The following is a 24,561-nucleotide window of genomic DNA, read 5'->3' as shown; positions in this document are numbered from 1 at the left end:
TCGGTGCATGCCCGGGATGTGAACCCGGGCCTCCAGTAGCGGAGTGCGCACACTTTACCGCTAAGCCCCGGGGCCGGCCCCATCCAGTGATGCTTTATAACGTGGAGTATGAAAGTAGAGCGGAGCTTTGGAATCCAATAAGCAGATGAAGGAGATCAGGGACAACCTCAAATAACTATTAATTGTAAGCGTGGTAAACACTGTATTTATTCTTACAATTGAAATTGTATTTAGCAACACTTATATACTTACTCTACTCTAAGCACCACACGACATAGGTGCTACTATTACCCTATTTTTACATACGAGCAAACTGAAGCACAGAGAGTTAAGTCATTTGTACAAGGTCATATAGTCAATAATTGGTGGAACCAGGCTTCAAGGTGTACCTAATACAGACTAAGTAATATATGAGAGTTGTTAAATAAAATTTAAATTGTAGGAGGCCGGCGGGGTGCCATAGTGGTTAAGTGCATGTGCTCTGCTTCGGTGGCCTGGGGTTCGCAGGTTCGGATCCCCGGTGCCCACCAACCTACTGCTTGTCAAGCCATTCTATGGCAGCATCCCATATAAAGTAGAGGAAGATGGGCATGGATGTTAGCCCAGGGCCAATCTTCCTAGCAAAAAGAGGAGGATTGGCAATGGATGTTAGCTCAGGGCTACCCTTCCTCACACACACCAAAAATTTAAATTGTAAAAATAAATACAATGTGGTGCTATGGTTATGTAAGAGAATATCCTTATTCTTAGGAAATACACATTGAAATATTCAGGGGTAAAGGACAATGGTTTATGGAAATTATCCTTAATTGGTTCAGAAAAAATTACATTCATGTACACATGCATGCACACACCCATAACATAGTATGTAGATATGTATATAGATAGGTAGATAGGTGGAGAATGAAAAAGCTAATGGGGTAAAATATTAACCGTAGGTGAATCTAGGTAAAGGGTATATGAGTATTCATTTTATCATTTTTTTCTTTTTTGCAACTTATATGTGTTTCAATTTTGAGTAAAAACTTTGTATGTCTGAGAAAAAAGTAAAACAACAACAACAACAACAAAAATAAATAGTTGTTTGTTCTAAGCTGAGTTTTCCACTTTGCAACTCTTTCTCCCCTCTCGTCCTTCCCTAATGGGCTCCATGTCTCCTGAGCTCCTCCTCTCTTTCTCTAAGAAGTGGGCGACTGCTTTGTTTCTCAGAAGGGGTAGTTGGCAGAGAGAGTGGGAGAGTGTTCCTTCCGATTACCGGTCTTTGACAAGGGGAGAGTCATTCCTATATGTGACGTCTATGATTTGTTATGTGGGCCCCCCAAGTGAAGACCTTTAAATTGCAGATGTTTTCACAGACTTATAGAAATTTTTATTTACCTGCATGGTTTATTATTTTTTCTTTTTAACTTGACTTGTCCATAAACTAATTAGTCTGCCCCAAGATAATAATAAGTTGATCACACCAGTATTGATTAAGAATGCATGATATTCAAAATATCTCAATACTTAACAGCCAGTAGGGCTCAGGCACCAGCCAATTGCAACAATCACTTACTTGTCTTGTGTTCATCTGGGTGACCTGTGAGATCAGAAGCCGGAAGTTCAATGGCCGGTTGAGCTGAAGTGGTGTGTGCTGGTGGAAAATTAGCTACAATATTTGTACTTTGAAGAAAAGAATGAGAAACATCTTATCTTTGAAGATAAAGATAAAAGATAGAGTAAAGATAAAGAAAAGAATGGATGAGACATAGCTGGTGAGATAGCTTTAAGGTCTTTGTTGATAACTTTATGTGGTTCTAAACCGACATTCTTTCCATGAAACTACTTTTTCTTCCCTCCATGTTGCTGCCTCTCTTTATAGAGAGCCAAGTTGGCTAGGTACTTTACATGTTTTATCTTTTATATCAGGCACAAGAATATATGTTTTACAGATGAGGAAATTGAGTCACAGAGTGGTAGATAATGACAAGAGATTTTCACATATTGAGGTATATGGGGCAACTATTTGAGTTCAAAACTGATTCTGATTCAGCTTGAACTAAAGAATCCTGACTTATGGACTATCAAACATATATTGTACATCTGCTTTAACCATTAAAGTAAAGAATGCACTCTCTTAAGAATGCATACTTCCCCTCCTACACCCTATTGGTAACGCCCTATTGGCAATACTCTTATCAGTCCCTTCCTGACATCAGGGTCATGTTGACCTGCTAATTTGCAACCGAATACCTCCTTCAAACTTGATGAATATGTATCCTGGGCATGTTTAATGTATGTTCTTTGTTCTAAAAAAGGTATAAGACTGTACTGAAAACCATGCTTCTTGGAAATACTGTCTTCCTTTCTGGAAAAGGCCTTCTGGGGTTATAATCCTCACTCTGGCTCAAGTAACATTCACCTATCTCTCTTATCTATAGAATAGTTATTGGTTGTTTTGCATTGACAATAACTACGAAAATGTTTTTGAACTGACGGAAGGTTTTCTCATTGTTAATATGGTATATTCTGCTATTCCAGGGGTCTAGTTTTAATAAATAATTTGGTCTTGTCATCCATACGTATACCTGGCACACTGATGTGTATTCTTAACAGAGAAATTGAGCTTTGCCCCACACCTGACATTTTCCTTTGAGATGTTTTTCAGTTACCTTTCAAAGAACCCACAGCTGCAAACCACCCTAAGTCAGTTCTAGCCCCATCACAGGAGCAGCACCTGCACAGAAGGACTTGGAGGCACCCTGGAGTCACCTTCGCCTCATTACCATGCTAGGATCTCCACCTGGTGGGGAGAAATGTACCTTACTAGGCACATTTGGTGCTGTGTGCAAAGGAGTTCGGAGGACTATGCATGCATCTACTGTTCCTGGAAGTCGCTGCCCCTTCCCCGGAACCCTGGTGACACCATCACCCCTTGGCCTCTAAAAGTTCCCCATTTCCTTGTCTTCAGGGGCAAGGTGTCTTTAGAGCATGAGCTCTTCCTTATCCGTTTCTTGAGCAACAAATAAAATTTCTGCTCTGCTATTCAGAACTGGGTCTCGTTCTATTGGCACAAGTGACTCTGGGCTCAAGGACCCACTTGTGGGTCACCGGTCCCTTAGGGCTTGGTAACAGCCTATTTAGTCTAACACTGTTTTATACATTTATGCACATCTATATAATACCTATATACACATATAAAATGTATACATATAATATATATAAAATACACATATAATATTTGTATACTAATATTCCTTTCCAACATAGTCTTATCAGTTTGCATTTTCATAAGCAGTGTGTGAGAGCTATTTCTTGAAATCTTCTCCAAACACCTGGCAGAAGTTTTGTTATCTGCCATCTGATAAGTGTGGTATAGGAATTTTCCTTTAATACCTAAACATTTTTAATGCTAGAAAGGGCCTTAAAAATCACCTATTCCAAATCATCAAGAGGAAAATGAGTCTTAGGTCACTTAAGTAATTTACCCAACGCGTTGGAACCCAATACTTGATGCCCATCCAGTCTTGTTCTTATTCTAATAAACAATCTTATCTAAGTTGCCTCATGCATTGATTCTAAATTAAACTTTTCCAAGTCATTCAGTGCTCATTTTAATTTGAATTATTTGTATGGCAAAATATTATTCAGAGAACTAGAAGTTTGTGTTCATGATTTTAGATCAGCGAATCCTTTCAAGCTACTAAACTTGCTCTATAACATTATTGCATGTCATTGTGCAATTAAATTATTTATCATTTAATTGAAATTTTATTATTTACAGTATACATTATATGCTCCAAGACTTTCTCTGTCTTTGCATTATTAACATGGATAAAATTAAGTATTCATTTAGCACATTCTATAAAATGAAGCATATTCTATATCTCTCATGTTATCGCTGTAGTAGATAATGCCTCTGGAAATAAAATTAAATTCGATAGATTAGTTGTCCAAAAGTGGTTTTAGTAAAACCATTAAATGTCCATGAAAACAACCTTTAATGTGGATAGTTTGAATACTTTCTCCACATTTTTTAATGTTAGTTCTATTTTTCCCGCTACCTTCCAATCATTAAGTCTAAAAAAAAAAAGAGCAATTAACTTTAGAATACATATGTGAAATTACCCCAGGGACCTAATTCTGAAGAAGATTAAACAAGGATACTAGAAGGGAGGCAGGGTAGTTCTGCATTTCCCATGAGCTGCTGCCTGATTTTCCTCAGCTCTTCATTAGATTTACCTTATACTCCTTGGCATCTGGGTTAGTGCTTATTTCCAAGATTTTATTAAGATAGTTAAGCTATTTTTTGTGGACGTTTAATCTGAACGTTATTATTTTTTCAATAATTGTTTACTCTAAATTTAGAATGCTCAGCAGTAAAGCCAAATTAAAGGGATCATTATAGATCAAGAGGTACAGAGTGTTTAAGAAGCTTTAAAAAATGAATTTTGCACTAAAACATTTTTTAAAACCTTTTAAAATTCTCTCTCTCTCTTATTCTCTCTTGCTTTTATTTATTTTTTGAGCTGGAACTTATTTCTGTCCTTTAGCCCCAAAGGAATGATGTCAGATGACAGTAGAGTATTATAATGTCTATATGAATTATCATAATGGGTTACAGACTTGAGACAGTCCACCATGATCTCACCAAGGAAACTAGGTTAATATAGATTTATATGTTGGAAGCATATAGTCTGGAGCTGTGCTGGTGAGTCAGAGAGTAGATATCTTAATTTGAGTTCCCACCACTGTCTTATCTCTAAAATACTAATTCATCAATATCCCATAAACTACATGGTTTCAGAAATTCACTGATAAAGAATTTTATTTTTAGATTGGAGAATAGGGAAATTATTCCTTACTGTATTTTAAAAATCTCTCAATTATTGTGCATTTTTAACCTAAGAAGTACTTTGAAGGTTATAGCTTTATTATTTTTATGTTTTCAATTTTAGACCTGTGTGCATGTCTGGTTAACTGAATATGTCACAGTACCAGATACTGGTACCTCCTCTGGGGAGGAGCTATCTGCTAATACCTAGGCAGATGGTGGAAAATTAAGAGTAAAATATTATCCTCACTTCCCTTCTCATCCTCACACTGAATATGGAAAATTTGGAAGAGGCTCAAAACATCAGAATGACAGCAAAAGAGGATTAAATCATTGTGACAAATTAGAAATCAGAAAACTATATAATCCAGTCTATGAACAGATAATATATAAAAGCAAAGAGAGAAAGCCTCAGAGATTAGTTTATTACTTTATGAACCAAGGAGTTTTTAGAAAAAGTTTGCTTCTCTGTGAGAGGACATTCATTATGTACATTAATAAGAGTGGTCTGAGTTAAGAAGAAAACATATGTGGATAACAAGGGAGAGCAATGACGTGAAAAATGAAGGCACAGAATTAAAGCTTTGCTAGGCTGGTCAAAAGCAGATTTGACACTACAGGAAACTGAATCAGCTAGGTAGAATAGACTTGGAGAAGTGTTCCAACAATTCAGTTTATATAAATAAAAGAAACAACTAGGAGAAAGCAGGCATTTATGACAAATGACAGATTTCCAATCTACAAATAGTAGTCATTTCCCAAAATATAGGACAAATGGATCAGAAAAAAATTACTGACACAGTGTAGAACACTTCTCAGACTGCCCCCCACTCAAGGGAAGTGGAAGCTGGGATATTTATTCTTCAACTCCCATTCCTCAATGGCTGAGGCTGCTGGGATTGGGAGGGAGTTGACTCCCCAGCACTCTTGAGCTGTTGCTTGCTGAGAGAAAACCTTGGATGCAGAGTCACAGGTGCAAATACTAGATACTAGTGCTGAGGGGGTAGAAGCAGAACACCTACAGTAGGATTGCTTCTACCCCCTTTGCCCACTGAGGAATCTTTTTACACAAAATCATTCTCATGAGGCAAGCAAATTGACATCAGTAATCCAATATCCGAGTCATAATTAAATGTGACGGATGACAAGTGAAATATTATTCTTAGAAAAGATGAGATGCTCAACTTTTTAAAATTATGAAAGAGATCAATATAATTAATACGGAAAGATTTTTCTTTGGATACTGGCAAAAAAATTAAAAAATGAGCAGACATTAAAGTAGAAAAGTAGGATTAAATGAGAAATTTTTATAGCCTATTTATATGGAAAGTAATAAATAGATGTTGTTTCAAGTCGAATGTGGTAAATTATTTCGAATTACACCTAGGCTCAATTTTGGAAGAGTGACTTCTACTGGGAATTTAAGAGATTTTATATTTTGTAAGACAGGTTTTTTGAAGTATGAAATCTTAGGGTTTTTTTTTTTCCCCTCCCACTTGTTGAAAAAATAAAGCATTTATTATCTAGATTAGAATATAAAATGCACATTTAAGCAAGTATAAATAGTATATTATTCATAGGCCATTAATTGGTCAGTTTATGATTTAAAGGACTTTTAGTTTTTATGGCACTTTTATAATTTGGACTGAAAAAGTAGTTGATGAATAATTTTATTATTTCTTGTGGAAAAGCAACTTACATACTTGATTGAAACTCCTTTTTTTAATTAAGGAATATTATATACTAGAAACCTACAAAATTATGTGTTATTTTCTCTTTTACTTAGTATCAGTTAAATTTATTTATTATGGGTCAAGTAGAGCAGTATTTTAAAGATGGAATATAGAACTCCTGACTATCACAGTTTTATCATAGGATTATTTTTAGGTATGACTAGAAATCCTATGTTCTACAGTTGTTATAATGAGAATAATGCACCCATACATTTTCTTTTCATCCTCCCTCCCTCCCTCCTTCTTTCTTTCTTCCTTGCCCTTCCTTCCTTCCTCCCTACCTACCTCTCCTCTTTCCTTCCTTCCTTCCTTCCTTCCTTCCTTCCTTCCTTCCTTCCTTCCTTCCTCCCTCCCTGCCTACCTCCCATCTTTCCTCCCTTCCTTCCTTGTTTCTTCCTTCCTTCCATGTTGGATTTTCTGAAATGCTTAGCCCCATTCAGATTACTTATTTCAAGTCCAGTGTAAATGGCTGCATATATCTTATCTAACACTGAGATTTTTGCAACATACAGATTCTGAATGATTCTTTTTAACATCATTTTGTTTTTTCTACCATTCAGGAAAGTGTATGGGAATTCAATTGAATGAGAATGATTTAACTATAGAGATAGAATTTTTTGAAATCCAATTTCTTGTTGCTTAGGCTGTTAGTCTGGAAATGACCTTCAGCATTCTTCAAATCTTGTCATTACTCTGATTTACTGATACATTGATCTAGAGGCAACTTCCTGTTGCCATACTGAGTGTTATTGTTCAGAATCCTGAAGGAACAAGTAGCTAGTCTTAATCATCCTCAAGGTTTTTTTGTTTATTTTTTATCAATCTTTGCTTTTATGGTTAATATTATGGAAGTTACTTTGATTTTTCCCAACTTCAATTTTCCTTGGTTAATTTTTTCAACAGAATGATGTAGCAGGATGAATCAGGTGTCAAATAGACATTATTCACTTTTACTAATATTGAGATATATCTGCATGAACAACTGTCACATTTCAGAATTCCTGATTATGATTAAGAATAAGTGTATTTGTGACACATTTCTTTTTTTTTAATATGCTTTCTCTGACAACTCTGGATTTTTCCTTGGAAGAAAAATCCACCATGCCAATTATGGAACCTGGCTTAATTCCATCTTTAACGGTTTAAGTGGACTACATTTATCTTCTAATGGCATCTGTTTTGTCGTTTTAAAATTTTGCAGTTTTCTGTAGGGTTTAGACTTGGACTCAGAATTTTATCTTACACAGAAATTAATATGTGCTTTCTTGAGGGAAATTATTCAAAGGTTACTTGAAAGGAAGGTGATATTATTTTTTTTTTCATTTGTAGCACAGGAAACCTTGATTTGGAAAATAAAAAATATCCTGCGTCCTTCCTCTGGGTAAGGCCTGAACCACTGCTGACAATCAGCCGGTGGGGGTCTGATCAGCCTGCACAGCTGGACGAAATTCCAACTGCTGAGCCCTCTGAGGTAAACCAAGTGTACCACAGTCCCTGCCACCAGGCCCAGAGTCCATCCTCCTCTGAGACTGTTAAGACTAAATCTGCTATTGCTTCAATCCTTGTTTTCATCAGTCAATGTTTAAAACGTAAGCCTTTGGCCATTGATATTTTGCCACATCAGTCTCCATCATACTTTTTACTTCTTTACTCCTAACCTAGCCCTTCATACATCCCCACTGTGCTGGGATTGCTCTATGGCAGTGCTGTTCAATAGAAATCCAATGCAAGCCACATATATGATTTAAAATGTTCTAGTAGCTGCATGAAAAAAGTAAAAAGAAACAGGTGAAATTAGTGTTAGTAATATTTTATTTAACCCAGTATATCCAAATATTACCATTTAGGATGTATTGACTGATTATGTATTAATTATATATTTAATATGTAATCAACATAAAAATAATTTACAAAATATTGTATATTCTTTTTTATATACTAAGTCTTTGAAATCTAGTGTGTATTTTATACTTATAGCGTATCTTAATTTAAAGTAGCCACATTTCAGTGTTCGATAGCCACACGTAGCTAATGGTTACCACATTGGACAGAGCAGCCCATTAGGAACGTGGTTTCTATTCCTAATACTTTGTTTATTTCCTGGATTTCAGATTTGAAAGGATAAACTTACGTTACCCACACATGTCCTAGCATGAAATTTTGAACATAGGAGTGAGTGTGAGACCATCTTTTTTCTGTGGTGGCAACTGGCAAGCAAGGTTGGACATGGTGAGTGTGGTGGCCTGGCCCCACATGCCATTTCTGGTCCCCTCCTCCCTGGGGGTGAGGCAGCGGTGGCAGTGGACTGGTGTGAGCAGTAGCAGAAGCCACCTGATCTTTGCTTATGTTTGCCTTGGGCTCCTGCAATATTCTCCCAATGTCTGTTTGTCTTTCGCCCTATTCTTTCTTCCTTTGAATAATGCCTATTTCTAGAGCTAGCCCAGGAAACACTTTCTCAGGAAACATTCCCTGACCTCACTCAGTCTCTTACCAACATACGTTGACTTCTTTCCTAAGTACTTATCACACCATTTTATAGTTGCCTTTTTAAATTCTCTGACTTATTGAAGGCAGGGATAGTCTCTTTATTATTGCTATTTTTACTATTAATAACTATTTAATTAGCATCTGGCACGTTGTAGGTTCATAGTAAATTTTTATTAAATGAATGACTGCAGAATGGACAGAATAACCATGGGCAGAGTATTTAGAGCTAGAGATAGGACAATTCTTGGGCATGTGACTCAAAAGGAGTTCAGCTCTGTGGGAGTTTCTGGCAATGAGGCACAGGCTGTGTGACTTAGGTCTTTGGTGGTCAGCATTAGGGAAAAAATATGCAAAAGTGTGAACAAAGGAGCATCAGGTGGTTCAAAACATTAGCTTTGTAGACTTGAGCAATGCACAGGGCTTCCCCCAGTCTGGGATTCACAATAGGTGTCTAATGAGTTCTCATTGACAAATTAATTGAATAAGTAGATGAACAAATATACATGTGGTCTTGATATATCCCATAAACCTTTCATTACAGCTAACACTTACTTGGTCTTTTCTAACCTATGACATTGATTTTGTACTTAGGTAGGTCTCAATAGAGATGAACTGGCCAACCATTTTTAAACAGAAGCATGTTTTCCTGCCTTTTGGTTATAACCTCCAAATTTTATTAGCCACAAAGAGGTACAGTCCTCAAAAGGAAGAGTCTTACTTTTAAGGAATGGTAATGTAACTATTGCTTCCAGGATCTAACCACTTGTGGACCACCCAATTCTCTTTATTTTGGTCCTCTAAATTTGCTGTGACAAGAGGATCTTTTTAAATATTTATTTCATCATGGAAAAATGAAAGATCTTTCAGGAAGTGCCTTTGGATTTCTTGTTGTTGTGTTTTGATCTCCTTGAACTGTTGGCAAAGTGTCTATAGGATTGAATTGCAAATTTATTTATAGTTTCTGGAATCGAGACAAAAATAAATGATGACGGGATATGAGAAATGCGGTTTTAAGTTTAGGAGATTTAATTAAAGATTAAGGATTTGTATTTTGAATTTTGACTTTTAAGAGAGATTTTATTGAAACTATATCTTAACTTAGGATAAAGAGTTAAAAGATCATTCTGAGTTGTATATAGAAATCCTACAATCACATATTGTCTTAGCTCCAAATCACTACTCGTAGCTATTATAGTTGGGGTAAAATTTCCAGCAGGGAAAATACTGATGTCAAGAAGAGGTGAGGAGAAACTGTGGAGAATCCATGTGGCCTCAAAAATGGAAGCATAATGAGGATTTGTTGAGATATCCAGATCCCCCCTTCATACAAAATCCTTCAATTTCTTTTTTAGTCTGCTTTTGCCTGTATTTTTTCTTTCTTTATTTTATCCCAAGTATGGAACTCTCTGCTTTTTTTCCCTGGGAAAATATTGATTATTTTCCTTTGAAGCCCCCTCCCCCATTTCCCTGTGGAATGGAATCCTGTTTCATCCTCATATTTCTGATCATAAAATTAGCAAAGAGCCTTTTGTGGATATTCGAATAATGTATCCTGAGGGAAACATGAGGAGATAGATGATAAAATTTTAAAGAATTTTAATAAAACTTCTCCATATTACTTATTATAATGTATTAATAAAAGGAACTGAGCTCGGATAGTTTTCACATAATTATCACATCTTTGTTATTAAGGATCTCAATCAATATGTCTTCAAAATTCTTTTGATTAGATTAGGGATCTTCCTTTATTGCCCCATCCTCCCTGTCCAATTCTAGCAATGGTTTTTTTTAAGGACTAAAATTTCCCACAGGGGGCTTTGTTGAACAGTATGTCTGAGAAATGTTAGTGAGTATAACATGAAAGAAGGATTCTTTGGGGATCTAAGTTGGGTAAATGCTCCAGCATAGGTACTGAAAGAATTTTCAGAGACTTGAGTGTACAGACATGCAAGGAAACTCTCTATGGGAAAGAGTGTTGAGCATTTCCCCAACTGATTTAACTACAGAAGGGTCTTGCTTTTTGCTTTTTTGTTTTTAGATTTTTCAACTGAAAGTATTGTTATACCACAAATACTTTTTTATTTCAATCACTTGAAAAGATACGTTTCATATACACAAGAATAATAAATATAGTTTTTAGTTTCCAAAATAGGCACTATTAACCCTCAATTCTGGAGTAATCTAAACAGTTCTTCAAGAGTCTGTTGTATTTACCAAGGAATTTCATCACAGGGATAAGTTTGACCTTTCTTTTGTGGAGAGGAAGAATGGTGAAGTCTCATTACTCTATACTCTATCATGGGAGGGGATAAAGAAGTCATATCAGGAACTGTCTCTCTTACAATTTCATCTTTCCCCTAGATATAGTACCTTCTACTATATCATTCTGGTTTTGCTCAGTAAAGCAGCAGCCACCTAGACATTCTAGAATAAGTTTAAAATGAAATTATCAGCCACATATCCAACCTTAGGAATCCTGGGGAAGCAAAAGTTAGGAAGGCTGCCTTCAATGTCTTTGGAAGCGCAAGGATCACAAGGAAGCCACCAGTAATAGAGTGGGCTACCCCCAGCACCCAATTATATGTGTGAAGACTCTCAAACTGAGGGCAAAATATCACGTCTGCCATCTTCCAGTGCCCACAGGCCTTTCCACAATGGTCAGCACAAAGTAATGATGTTTCTTGTCTTTTGCCTTTAAAATCTTCCAGGATCACGTCTCGTTGGCCAAGTCTAAACAAACCTGCTGGCGAGGGAGTCTGTAAAATATCTGTGGCCTTTAAGGCTCTGCGATCTAGAAGAGAGCTTAGAAGGATGGAGATAAAGCCTGAGTGTCAACAAAGAATATCCAGTATACTTGATCTGTACAGGTAACAAGTAGAAATCTGTAAGGAGACAGTTGTATTGAGCAGTGAATGGCCATGCAGTATTGGGGAAAAGGAAAAAAATTACAAAGAAAAAGGGGTGTTCCTTATTCCGCTAATTGGTATAATCAATTATCAGAAAGGATCATGTAAATCAATGGTTCTTAGAGTATGGTTCCCGACTCAGCAACAGCAACATCACCTGGGAAAAATGTAAAAATGGATAGGGTTTGGGTTGTGGATGTGGATCAAACCACCTGAATGGCCAATCTACTTCCATGATACTCCTCAAAATTCAAGCACCCTGAGCAACAGTGCAGAGCTTCAGGCAGCTTCTGTTCTGTGTTTGATCCAGTGTATGTTTCCCTGCATTAACCCTTCATCAACTCATGAATAGCGTCTTGCACTGAGGGATCACGGGGATGTGAAGACGGGCTTTGCAGTCATCCCAAGACTAATTATGGTATAAAGGGAATGCTTTATTGCTTCCAAAAAGGGGTCTCTAACTTTCTTTTCCCATTCTTAATTTAAAAAATAGTAAAAAATAAAAACAAAACCAAAACAAAAAACAGGAACAGTTATCAGCTAACAAAACTGAGGGAGTTTGAATTCTTACCATGCACAAAGTAAATATAGGTTTTCAAAGTGTCTTTTTTAACTTACATACTGCTTCTGTATAAGAAGATTTTCTGAAGTCATCTAGCAGGTAGCTCAAGGGCAGAGTTACTCTAGCAGCCATGCTTCCCTAGGGATTGAAAGGAATGACTTCTGAACCCAGGCATTTCTTAGCAAATCATATAAAAACCTCACTGGAGACTTTTGCTTCCAGGAGAAAGTTTTTCAGCATCCACTGATGAAACCTCTAAGACAGTAAAGAGTGCCAGATGCATCAGATTTGGGTTTTAAAACTGCTGATGTCCACATCTACCCTAAACATGCTTTATCCAATCTTGAAAAACTAATGTAGTGCTACATTCTTGCTGGTGAGGTAATGTCGTTTTGAAGAGAAGTAATACAAATCAGAAGGGTGGCTGTCTGGATAAAGCAAAGAAAAATAAAAATAAAAATATAACATCCTGATTTATATTGGAAAGAAGTAGAAAAGGGTATATCTTTGGGAGGGAGCGTTGGAAAGGGAGGGAGAGAGGGAGAGTGAGATATCCATAATACATGTCCCTTATTCTGAAGGACAAGAAAGTTGAGTCATCCAATAATTATCTTTGATGTTATATCTAAGAATCCTATAATTGAATGTCCTGTATTAATCAGAGCCAAAGTAAACAAAGCAAGATATTGAGTTTTTGTCATGAATCAGGCTTTTAAAAAGTAGCTGTTATCAAATTGCTATACATACAGGGAAGTTTGAGGCGTGAGAGAACTGCTCTATGCCTTGATTGTGGTACTGGTTACACGACTGTATGTATTTGTCAAAACTGGCAGAACTGTACTCTAAAATGGGTGAATTTTACTCTAGTAAATTAAACCTTAGTAAGAAAATGGCTCTGCATGCTTTAGGCTGCTGAGAGATGAGTCATTGTTCTGAGCATCTCAGAAGTTAACCGTCACTCAAGCATGTTAATTTTATAATTTATTGAATTAAATTAATTAAGATCAAGAACATGTATGAAAAAAGATGCAACGAAATACAACACTACAAGTAGTTAGCATGGAATATAAATGGAACATTTTGATTTACTTCCTTGAATTGTCTTCCTCATATTCCTCCAAAAAAAGCTAGATTCACCTCTATTTTTAAAAAGAGGCAGATGAGATGACACTGGCAATCTTCATCATGAAAATTTTTACACATTATTTAAATATTCTGTTCCTGTGACATGAACAACCAATTATTTTCTATGAATAATATACATAGATTTTCACATAGATGCCTAAATACAGGGGAATATGTATTAACCTGGTGGTATAAAATTATCTTATATCAGTTTTACTTTTACAATATGCAATTAGTGATTTTGGATTTTTTATTTTTGTTTCTGCAGTATGCTTTATTAAGCATTTTAATAAAGTCTATTTTTAAACCTGTTTGTTAAAGTGATTTTTAACTTGCCTATTTCCAATCTCTTCAAACTTTGGATTCCATCTCCTCCTTCTCCCCTCCCAGCCAAGCCATTTTAACTTTCTAATGGGGCCCTTACTTTTCCTTGTTAAATCTTAACAACCTATTACTAGCTCTAGGCTGGTCTGGCTCTCTGCAGAAATATATGCTGTCTTTTGAATAGTAAGTGCTTAAGGGCTTTTTGGGTCAGATAAGGGCCATGGGGAAGAGCCAAACACCCTGGAAATGTTGGTACCCGAAGGAAATCTGAAATGAAGGCCTATTATGGGGAGCGTAATGAGGTGAGAAATCCAAGGGTTTGTGTGTAGCTTACTGTATTTGCTGTTTGACAAAGGCATCCTTTAAAAATAAAAACCACTTTTCACTTACAAGGAAAGAATTACATCATACCACCATTCTTTCTTTCCCCACCATTTTATACACTTGTCCCAATACATAGATTGGCCCAAATTAATTAATTTTCTTTATCCAATACTGTGGACTTTTACTCCATTTTTTTGCAAAATCCCTGAAAGAAAAAAATGAAAAAACAAAATTTGTTGCTGTGATGTCCATCATTTTTTTAAATTACTATTTTCTTTAAAGGTGGAGGAATCTTCAAGTAACTTTGAAATAAATTGTAGTTACACTGAGAAGTTTTTCAGCGAATAAAATTATCTTGTATAAATCACCACAATAAGTTATCTTTTTATTTGAGAAAATGTAACATTCTTAATTTTCAATTCAATATCATACAACACGTCCAAAATGGTACTAATAGAGGAGTTACATTAGATCACTGAGCATGTAAAGTTTTAAGTAATTTCCAGTTAAATTAATGACAGGCATCTTGAAATAGGTGAGAAATTAAAATGGGTGGAATTGGAGCAGAGAGTTCTGGGAAGATGCCTGTCTGTGCAAACTCACCTGTTAAAGCTTTGTATCTTACTATTGCTGCAAACACACAATGAAGCAAAGTCATTGACTTTGGGCACATTGCCTTCATTTTCCTCATTTCAGTTTTGTTTAGGTTTTAGTAGCGAACACTCTGCCCATAGCAAGACTCAGGGTGAACCTGGTGTAATTGACAAGAGTTTAAGGTATTTGAGGAACTGGCAAGGAATGGAAGGCAGGCTGGATTAGAAAATGGCTACAACCTGTTAGGAAAATGCGATTGAGGATTGTGGTTAACTGGTATGACTTCTTCACTAGTTGGAAACAGAAAAGGAGAATCGATTTCCTTTATGTTATGGTCACCCTGCAAAAACAAGGGAGACCCCCACTCAAAATTTGGTTAGTGTTGAGACTGATGATGCTACATGCACACATACCAAGAAGGTATGAAAGGGTTTATTTCTTACATAATTGAGGTTTCTGAGGGAGAGCAGGAGGAGAGGAGCCTGGCCTGGGTTCTAACTGTGGTGTTGTATGGGGGTGGGGCTGGAGTGACAGGTCCCATGATGGGCAGAGGCTTGCATGGTTTGAATCCCCATGAGGTGCTAAAGGAGAGGGAAGCCAGGCTTTCTTATCAGCTTGCCAGATGTAGGGCACAAGGGGAAGAGACAGCGGTAACTCTTAAAAGCTGTCAGCAGTCAATCATCAAGGAATGGAGTCAGACTCTCCATTACTTAGACTGCAAATTTCTGCAATTCTGAAGTCTCATCTATTCCCATGATAAGGACGTCTAGATTTATTTTTCCGTGTCTCCCATAACAAATTTCCTCAGGATTTTTGAGTTAAATTAAAAACTGAAGTCCATTATCTTGTTTATCTGCTACAGGGAGAGAAGTCCCGTGTTCTCTTTGATGCTCATATGGACAACTGCTGGCTTCCAGAACGGCCCTGCCTGATGAACTCCATTTCAGGTAGTGCCTTGTTGCCATTGCTTAGGAGGAGGCCTGGAAACAGTGCTGAAATCCAGAGAGTCTCCTTCTGCAAGAACATTCATCTAGACCCGTCTGTGGTTCGCAGTGACTCCACAGTCATTGATGTGGTGTCAGCTGATTTGTGCAGGCCTGGATGGCAATTCTCTGGGCAGAAAATGAGAGGAGTCTTGCTGGGGAAAGAAGAGAATTTCTCAAAATCTCACTCAGATTTCTGTGGGCTAAGGGGACCAGCAGCAATTCCATCAGTGATAGAGAATACCGTGGGCATGTAGAGCAGCCTATAGCAATAACCTCTTCACATCCTCACCAGATAACCAACACCAAGAATGGCCATTTATTTCAGTGCAAATGCCTACCCTGACTCTCATTGTGTTGGAGGCCCTGAAGCTCTGACAGATAAATAAAAGCCCATTGTTACATTTCCCACTGTCTAAGTGTTTTAGTCTTATCACTTGTGTGAGAAATACGCTGTCTGTAGTAATGGTTATAATATTTAGCTGCTTCTTCAGGGCAATCTAGAAATTTTAGGTAAAACAAAAATCCAGATGCTTCTGGTAATGTGTAGAACACATTAAAAACACTGCTAGTTTTCGGTTGATTCTAATGGTGTGGCATGATAAAGCAAGAGTGTGTTAGATTACTACTTTAGATTAGCAGCTCAAGGAAGTGTCTTTGACGAGGTGATATTAAGAGGACATTGAGAGGAACCCTGAACATTCTGTTTGCCACCCACCTCCCCATCCACTTTGTGTTTTCTCCATCTTGCCCTGTGCTCCTGGAATAGTGATTACACCAGCTAGCTTCCCTTTCCCTCAGTCGTCCAGTTGAGTTTGGCTCATGGGTTGGCCAGAGCTGTGCTCCTCTACCAGAAGCCATAGCTCTTGACGGGGACCCTCTCTCACAGCTAGAGCTAAGCTAAGCTTTTTCTGGGTCCAATAGCTGCTACTCTCCCTTTGCCCCATCAGACCTTGGGATGGTTACTTTCATACTGTTGCTAGCCCTGATTTTTGGTTTCTCTTTGCCCTGTAAATAATCTTTATATATAATCCTCTCATTAAAGTCTCCCCAATTACTCTAAATTTGCCTCTCTCTCCTCGTGGGACATTGGCTGGTTTACCTGAAAGACAAGAAGGGGTTAACCGTGCCAAGTTAGGGGAAGGGCATACCAAGCTAAGATATCAACAAGTACATTTGTGTGAAACATACAAATGTGATGATGTAGATAGATATGTTAAACTATGAAGGTGGTAAATTAACTATAAAACACCCAGGGTAATTTTTATGGGTAATTTTTCTTACATTGTTGTTCAACAAATTTTTTGACTATCTATTTGTTTAGGGTGATGAATGAGGTAATGCAGCTATTTGGATTCTTTTCAAATGTTGCCATATTCATTCTTGAATTTGAATTTGTGAACAGATATTTTTCTTTTGATCTTTGCTTATTGGGAGCAAAAGCATTAGTAAATTTTTATAGTAGGGGCACTTAAAGAACTACTTCCTTAGTGACAGAGCATGAATTGAGATGACTGTTTTTAGAACTTTCTGTTCCTTCATGCCCTTACACACACACACACACACACACACACACACACACAAAGCGAAGTTTTAATTTATTCAAAGTGCAGCTTAGTACTTGAAATTGTTTCCAACAAGGTCATGTAGGCCCTTTGCTGCAGGTTTTATACTTCAAAGCATATTATAATTAGTTTTGCTTCCACTCTAATTGCCTTTATGTTGCCTTTATAAGAACATTTTTGTCTCGTTTAGAGTAGTATACTGCTTTGAGATGATTAACGATGGTCCAATATTTCCTCCACAATTTCAGTGGAAGAATTAAGCATTTAATATATGGTTTTTCAAAAAATGTCCTATGTGATAAATAGATGCCAAAATTTTGTTCCATGCAATGTTCATTAGATATTAAATCAGAAAAGAAAATGTAACTTGGGAAATAAAAGGGAGTCTTGTTTAGTTTTATTTTTCTGAGTTGGTCTTGTTTTTACAGTAACTTTTATCAGCTGTCTTCCCTATCATGAAGCTTGGGAAAGTTTGGGCTATTTCCATTGCTTTTCCCGTTTTCATTTGGCAGATACACATTGCAAAATAAAAGTCTTCTTTTAAAAGCCAAAGGAAGAGAGAAAGAAGCTTTCCCGAAATTTTAATCATATTTTCTCTAGTCTAAATTTTAAAGATTTTGCAATATTTTATCTTTGTTTAGACTACACATCTGATTGAAAAAATAATTCTGTGTCAATCAGAGAATCAGAGAATTTGTTGATCATATATATATTAACTTTTGCTTCGTGGCCTAGTTTTTAAGAAAAATGTTCTTTCTTTTTTCTATATTTATGACATATATGGTCATATGTCACATTTATGACATATATGACTTAGGGCACAATCTAGGAAAGTTTCTTCTGGTGAATTTTGATTCTTGTCTTCTCTCACGTTATGAACTTGTTCAATTAAATTTTAAAGTTTCTTTTTAGTTTTCAGAATTTTATCCCTTCCTAATTAAACTTTTGAACAAAGAAAAGATGTGATATTGAAGATGGAATTGGATAAACTACAAAGAATTGGATAAAATTCCTTGCATATGGCACTCTATTATTACTACAGAGACTAAAAGAATATTCTGAAATCTTATTAGGCCAATTTTCAGTTTGTCTAATTATGTTTTACTTATATTACTCTTTAGAAGGCATGGTAGGCAGCATGGTCTCCCAAAGATGTCCACATCCTTATTCATAGAACCTATGAATATTTGACATTACATGGCAAAAGTCAGGAAGAGTCAAAGTTTGAGATAGACTCTACTGGATTATATCCATCAAATAGCAGTTAACCCCTTTATATTTTGGAAAGAGCTTGATGGTAGTCATTTAAACATAGAACTCTCTGGAAAGTTCCTGAAATTTTCTGAGTCATTATTATAGATGCTGATACTAGACAGATATAGATATATATCTAGATGAACAGATATAAAATCAATAGTTTTGTGCCCTATCTGTGCTTTGGGGCAAGTGTGAAACTGCCTTCAAAGTTGGGATAATGTGTTGGAGTATCCCTAGAGCTGGGTAGAACCAAAAGGGTTTTTATACCAAGTAGTTCATGGGCATTGCTGGTGGTGAGTGGATCAAACTTGGGAAACTGGTAGAATGGAGATTGGTCTCCTTGCAGTAAATGGTACTATAATCCTCATAGTTGCTCAAACTGATGCTGGGCCTGATATCAGTTCCCCTACATTAAGCCCAGCATATGTGGGGTTAAAACCCAAACACCCATCCCCTCTCCCCACTTCTCTAAGTTACTGAAGTTCATTTTAGATATCAGTTTTTTAAACCTTTGTATCCCTGAACATCACAAGGCAAACAGAAGTTACAAATTGTTAGAGCCCAGGTGGCCTCATGCTAACATTTTGTTAGTTATGGGTCCTTTGAAGTTTTATTACAGGGAAACTGATATCCAGAGAATATCAAGAAGCTGAAGCTTCCCAGACCCCAACTCCTTGGCTTCCTGGTGCCATAATCCACCATCCAGCACAGAGGACAGAAAACCAAGGACATCCACCTGCAGATTCTCTTATTTCGCCATTCTCCTCCCTGCAAGCAGCCTCACAAGGCCAAAAGCAGGCTGGTGGGAAGGCGCCCACCTGAAAAGCCATATCCCTTTGATTAATGACTCCCAGGGTCCGAGATGACACAGAAAGCTGGTTTTGTGGAACTTAAGATACATGGTCCCAAGGTACTGATAAGGAATACATAAAGATAACAACTGGCTTGATGCCAGAATGTCTGCTTGGACCCTTGCACAATTGCTACCCCGTATGTCTGTGGTCATGACCACCATGGCTTCTCTTCTTTGATCTCTCCTTTAAAAACCCTTGCTTGTAGTTTTTTGGGGAGTTTGGGGTTACAGCGTGAGCTGCCCATTCTCCTTGCTCAGTGCTTTGCAATAAAATTCCTACTTTCTTCCACTACACCTGGTGTCCGAGATTGGCTGGTGCGAGGGTGAGTGAACTCATTTCAAGTTTGATATCAAAACCATAATTTAGAGGTCATCTATGATTCCTTTCCCTTCCTCTCGTATCAACCGACAAGCAATTCCTATCGACTCTCTTTCTAATAATCGTGTTATTCATTATGTCTCTCCATACTCACTGCTACCACTCTAAAAAATAGCTAAGATTTATAATGTGCTTACTACTAAGTGTCAAACCCAGTACTAAGCACTTTCATGAATTAATTATTATAATCCTCCCATAATCCCTAATAGCCACTGTTATTATTTCTTTTGAAATGATAAAGAATCGAGAAGTGAAGGGTCAAGTAACTTACTCAATATCACACAGGTAGTAAGTGGCAGAGAAGGGGTTTGACAATGTTGTTCCATAGCCTGTGCTCAACCATTCCATTATATTATCTTCCAAGTCCATGTCTAAGGCCCCTCCATATCTCCCTGAAACATCAATACTAGTTTCCTTTTGTGGACACTTATGGAGGGAAATGCTGACTGTTAACGTTCTGGCTTAGTTTTAGGGAGTTCTCTATCATGTGAGAATTGGTTGGAGGCACTCTCCTGATTTTCACTATAGAAACCTAAGGGCCATATTCCTTCTGTCCCACTCTTTGAAAGTTCAAGTATAGGAATATGACATAGTTCAGACCTTTGGTTGCTACCACTTAAGCATTTAATTCAAAGAGAATGATGCATAGAGGCAGGAAGAATTGAGAAAATATTTATGACAATATGGAGGCATCTAGAATCCAGCAGACATTTTGAAAGTTTATCACAGGCGTTGTTGAGTAACCAGTGGCGGTGGCATTGAGAGGGCAACCCATCAGATTATGTTTTTATCTCCGTTTGGCTGTGTTTTCTATTGTCCATCCTTTCTTGATTTCTGTTTGACTTCCATATTTGATCCTCCAGCCTTCTGGACGATTGTGTGGGTTACTTGATATTCTCCCAGATAGTTCTTTCCCTATATAAATTAGTCAAAGAATGTTTCTAATGCTTGCACTCAAGAACCTTAATAGTCTTTCAGCTTCCATTCTTGATCCATTTGCATTCTATTCTCTCCTTGGCAGTTAGAGTGGTCTTCTAAAAAGGTTAATTGATATTATTCCTCTCATTAAAAACTCAAAATTGCACTGAGAATAAAATAAAAACCCCTTGCAAGGGCTTCCAGGCTTACAAAGTCCAACCATATTTACTCTCCCATTTACTTTTCTTACCTATCTTGCAATATCTCGCAGTGTTTTTCAGAGCTGTTTCTTGTGATTAGAACACTGTCCAGCATGTAGTTCAATAAATATCTGTTGAATAAACTAAAATATAAAAGAATCGCTGAATTTTTTGTATTTTGGCTGGACACCATTCCACCTCTCCTTTCTTTCCATTAGTATTCTGTTCTTCCTTCAGGAAAACTGTATTGAGTGTTGCCTTGGTGAGAGGTAATGCATGCTTCCCACATGGAAGCAAAAGAGGCCAGATCATCTTTCCATTCCCATGAATCCAGAGTGAGCAGGTAGCATAGCCTCAGCCATCCAGACCTCATGCCCAGGCATAGGCATGGAGATGAGTAGAGGTCATATTTTATTCAGTGGCGAAAACTGTGTTGGACCAGCCTCTTCCATCTGTGTGACCTTTGCTATGTTTTTTATTGCTTCATTTTCTCAGAAGTCCTTGGTTCCTATCAGTTTCCAAAGCTGATATTCCAGGTTCCTGTTATTTCTGTGAGACCCTGGTATTTTTCCAATAAATTATTATTATTATTTTTTTGCTTAAGATATAAACAGGGTTGATTTCTGTTCCTAACTACCAAGAACTCTCACTGATAATTATAGCCTACCAAGCTAGGTCTTAGCAGTGAGAAACAGAAAACTTTGTCAAACTTAAAAGATAAGACCGAGGTTTAACCATAGTTTCATCAGGTGGATTTATGGTTGAGGATGCAGGGAATTGAAATGCAATTGGTTCAGGAAGTTTGGTTCATTAATCAGGAACATGTGCCCCGATTGTCACTTTCTGTTTTTTAGAAGGAGATTTATTCTACCTCTGTCTGAGGTAGTACAGTGACTATGGAAAGAGCAAATATTTTTCTCAAAAAAAAAAAAAAATGAAGTGGGCTTTGCGTTTACTAAAATGAGAGACAAGCACTCGTGTGGGGCCCTAAAGTTCTGTGCTATAAAACGCTGTAGAAATGAATTATTCTGGTGATATTTAAGGACCTGTGAATGTCTAGTTATGTGTAGTTCTGCAACGTTTTATACAATAGGTGAGGTTCACTATAAATATGATCCTATGACATTGTCACTGCCCTGGAGTTCACTGTAATAGGAAATCTTAATGATACAGGGCAATTGTCACTCAAATTTGACAACTCAAAATTGAACGGATTCTGTGTCGGGCCTCAAGCAAAACCCCTAGCTGATTATTTCCTCAAAAATTCAGTTATATTTATTAGAAGTGAGCTGGAGGTTCTGCTGCTAGGGAGTTTATCTATGTTCATGACTTTAATTACTATATTTATTTTTTTACTTTCTCTATGATCCATTCTCCACATAGTTGCCAAAGAGACCTTTTAAAAATGTTAGATCGTGTCATTTCCTTGCTTAACTCTGCAATGAGTCCCACTGCATTTTCTAAAACCAACCTTCTTGCCATGCCCTGGAAGGACTGACTATATCTACTTCTGTATGTTTCACTTTTTGATATCCAATCACACTGGTATTCGTAGACCATATCAAGTTTGTTCCTGTCTCTGATCCTCTGTCACTCACTGTTACCTGTGCCTGGAATGCTGTTTTCTCAGGCAGGACTTCCCTTGGCTGGGTTGCACTTCAAATGTCATCTCTTCAAAAAGTACATTGTCCACCCTCTCTAAAATAGTTCTTACCCCATCACTTTCTATGTTTTGTTTTGTTTTTCTTTATTCATAGCACTTAACACTTTCTTATGCTGTATTTCTTTACTTGTTTTCTATCTTTCCAATTGAAATTTAAGCTATTGACCAGGAAATCTGTTTATCTCATTCACTGAAAAATTCCCAGCATATAGAACTGTGCCTAATATAGGTTACTAGATGAGGGAATAAGGAGTATTTTGTAGAAGATCGAGGTGAAGATTAGTAAATAATGCTCTACTTGTTGATGGGGTTGTGGATTTACTACCAAATGAGACCAAAGTAAAGTGAGAAGCTAGGAGGTGATTGATATAGGATAATGACCACCTGAACTAGTCTCCCAAATGGATCTCTGATGATGTGTTCTCAGTTTGAGTGATTGGGGCTTCCTGCAATGGAAACAACCTTTGATGCATCAGTAGTCATGCAGCCTTCTGTCAGGTTGTTAGCTCGCCTTACACCTACTTTACTTCAGGAGCATCCCACCCCAATCCACAAGCCTTGTTAGAAAGGAAATGTAGCCTGGAATTTAGCCAGAGCTAGACACAGAGCTCAATTAGCTTGGCTCCTCTGTCAGATTTCACAGCCAAGTCAATTCATCCTTCGGGCTTCCTGTGAATACTTTTTGGAATTACACCTGCAGTGGAGTATGACTCCAAGTCTGTTCTTAAGTAAACAACTAAAATGAGAGCCATAATAGTCCATAGGAGATGTAGGAACAAAAAGTAGGTGTGATTAGCTGAGTAATTAGGTGAAGTCTTCACAGAAAGATGATATTTGAGTTTGGTGTTAAAAGATGAATAAAATTTCACCAGGCAAAAGAGAAGGAGGGAATCCCAGGCATATGTTAAACAAAGGAATAGAGGCGGGAAATGTGTAGTGTGGGTAGCCGTGGGTAGTTTGGTCTTACTAAATTATGAAGGAGGGGGAAGAAGTCAAAGTATGGGGAAAGTTGAGACTAGAAACACCATGCGAGTCCAGATTCTTAAGGAGCTTGAGTGTTAAGGAGCTTCTAATTCATTTTATGTGTAACACAAAGCTAATGGTGTCGTTTATTTTGAAGAATTTCAAAATAAATTTTTTTTCTCAAACAGCTACTTTTAATATCATTCATTCAATAAATACATATTTATAAAATGCCTACTTTTCAGGCACTATGACAACAAAGAAAAATGAAATAATCCCTAACATTCAAGATCATGTAATGAAATAAACTAACGTATTTTAAATACTGTAATAGATGGATGTACTGGTCAAAGTAGAAATATTCTAGGTGGAATACTCAATAAACAAAGCCAGAGGCTGTAATTGTGGAGGTTAAAGAGTGTTGCAAATTCTTTGCTACTAATCCCAGTTGTGCAGTAGTGTCTAATTTCCCTCCCTTTGAACCTGGGATGGCAGTAATGACTTATATAATCAATAAGCTAGAGCAGAAATTGCCTTCTGGAAGTTTATAGGCAAGGTCATTGGAACCTTTGCAGCTTTCTTCCAGGCCTCTTGGGATGCTATCTCTTGGAACTCTAGATGATATGTAAAGCATTTGGCTACCCTTAGGCCACCATGATGGAGAGACCATACTGAGTGAGCATACAGGTCCTGAGACAACATGAAAAAAATTAATGCTTGGCCAGTCCCTAGCCGTCCTAGCCACCAGCCATTAGTGCTAACCCAACTGATGTATGAGACAACATGTAGTGGAAATGAGTAGTTACCTCCCAGCCCTGCCCAAATCGCAACCATGTGTGGTGTTTTAAGCCACGTAACATAGTAGAAGAGTCATTCGATCCAAAGACAGAAAGAGAGACAAATTCAAAGTTA

This window comes from Diceros bicornis, chromosome 11 (assembly GCF_020826845.1).
Source record: "Diceros bicornis minor isolate mBicDic1 chromosome 11, mDicBic1.mat.cur, whole genome shotgun sequence".
Taxonomy (NCBI): domain Eukaryota; kingdom Metazoa; phylum Chordata; class Mammalia; order Perissodactyla; family Rhinocerotidae; genus Diceros; species Diceros bicornis.
The sequence above is the reverse complement of the archived record's forward strand: the minus strand, read 5'-3'. Positions refer to the sequence as shown.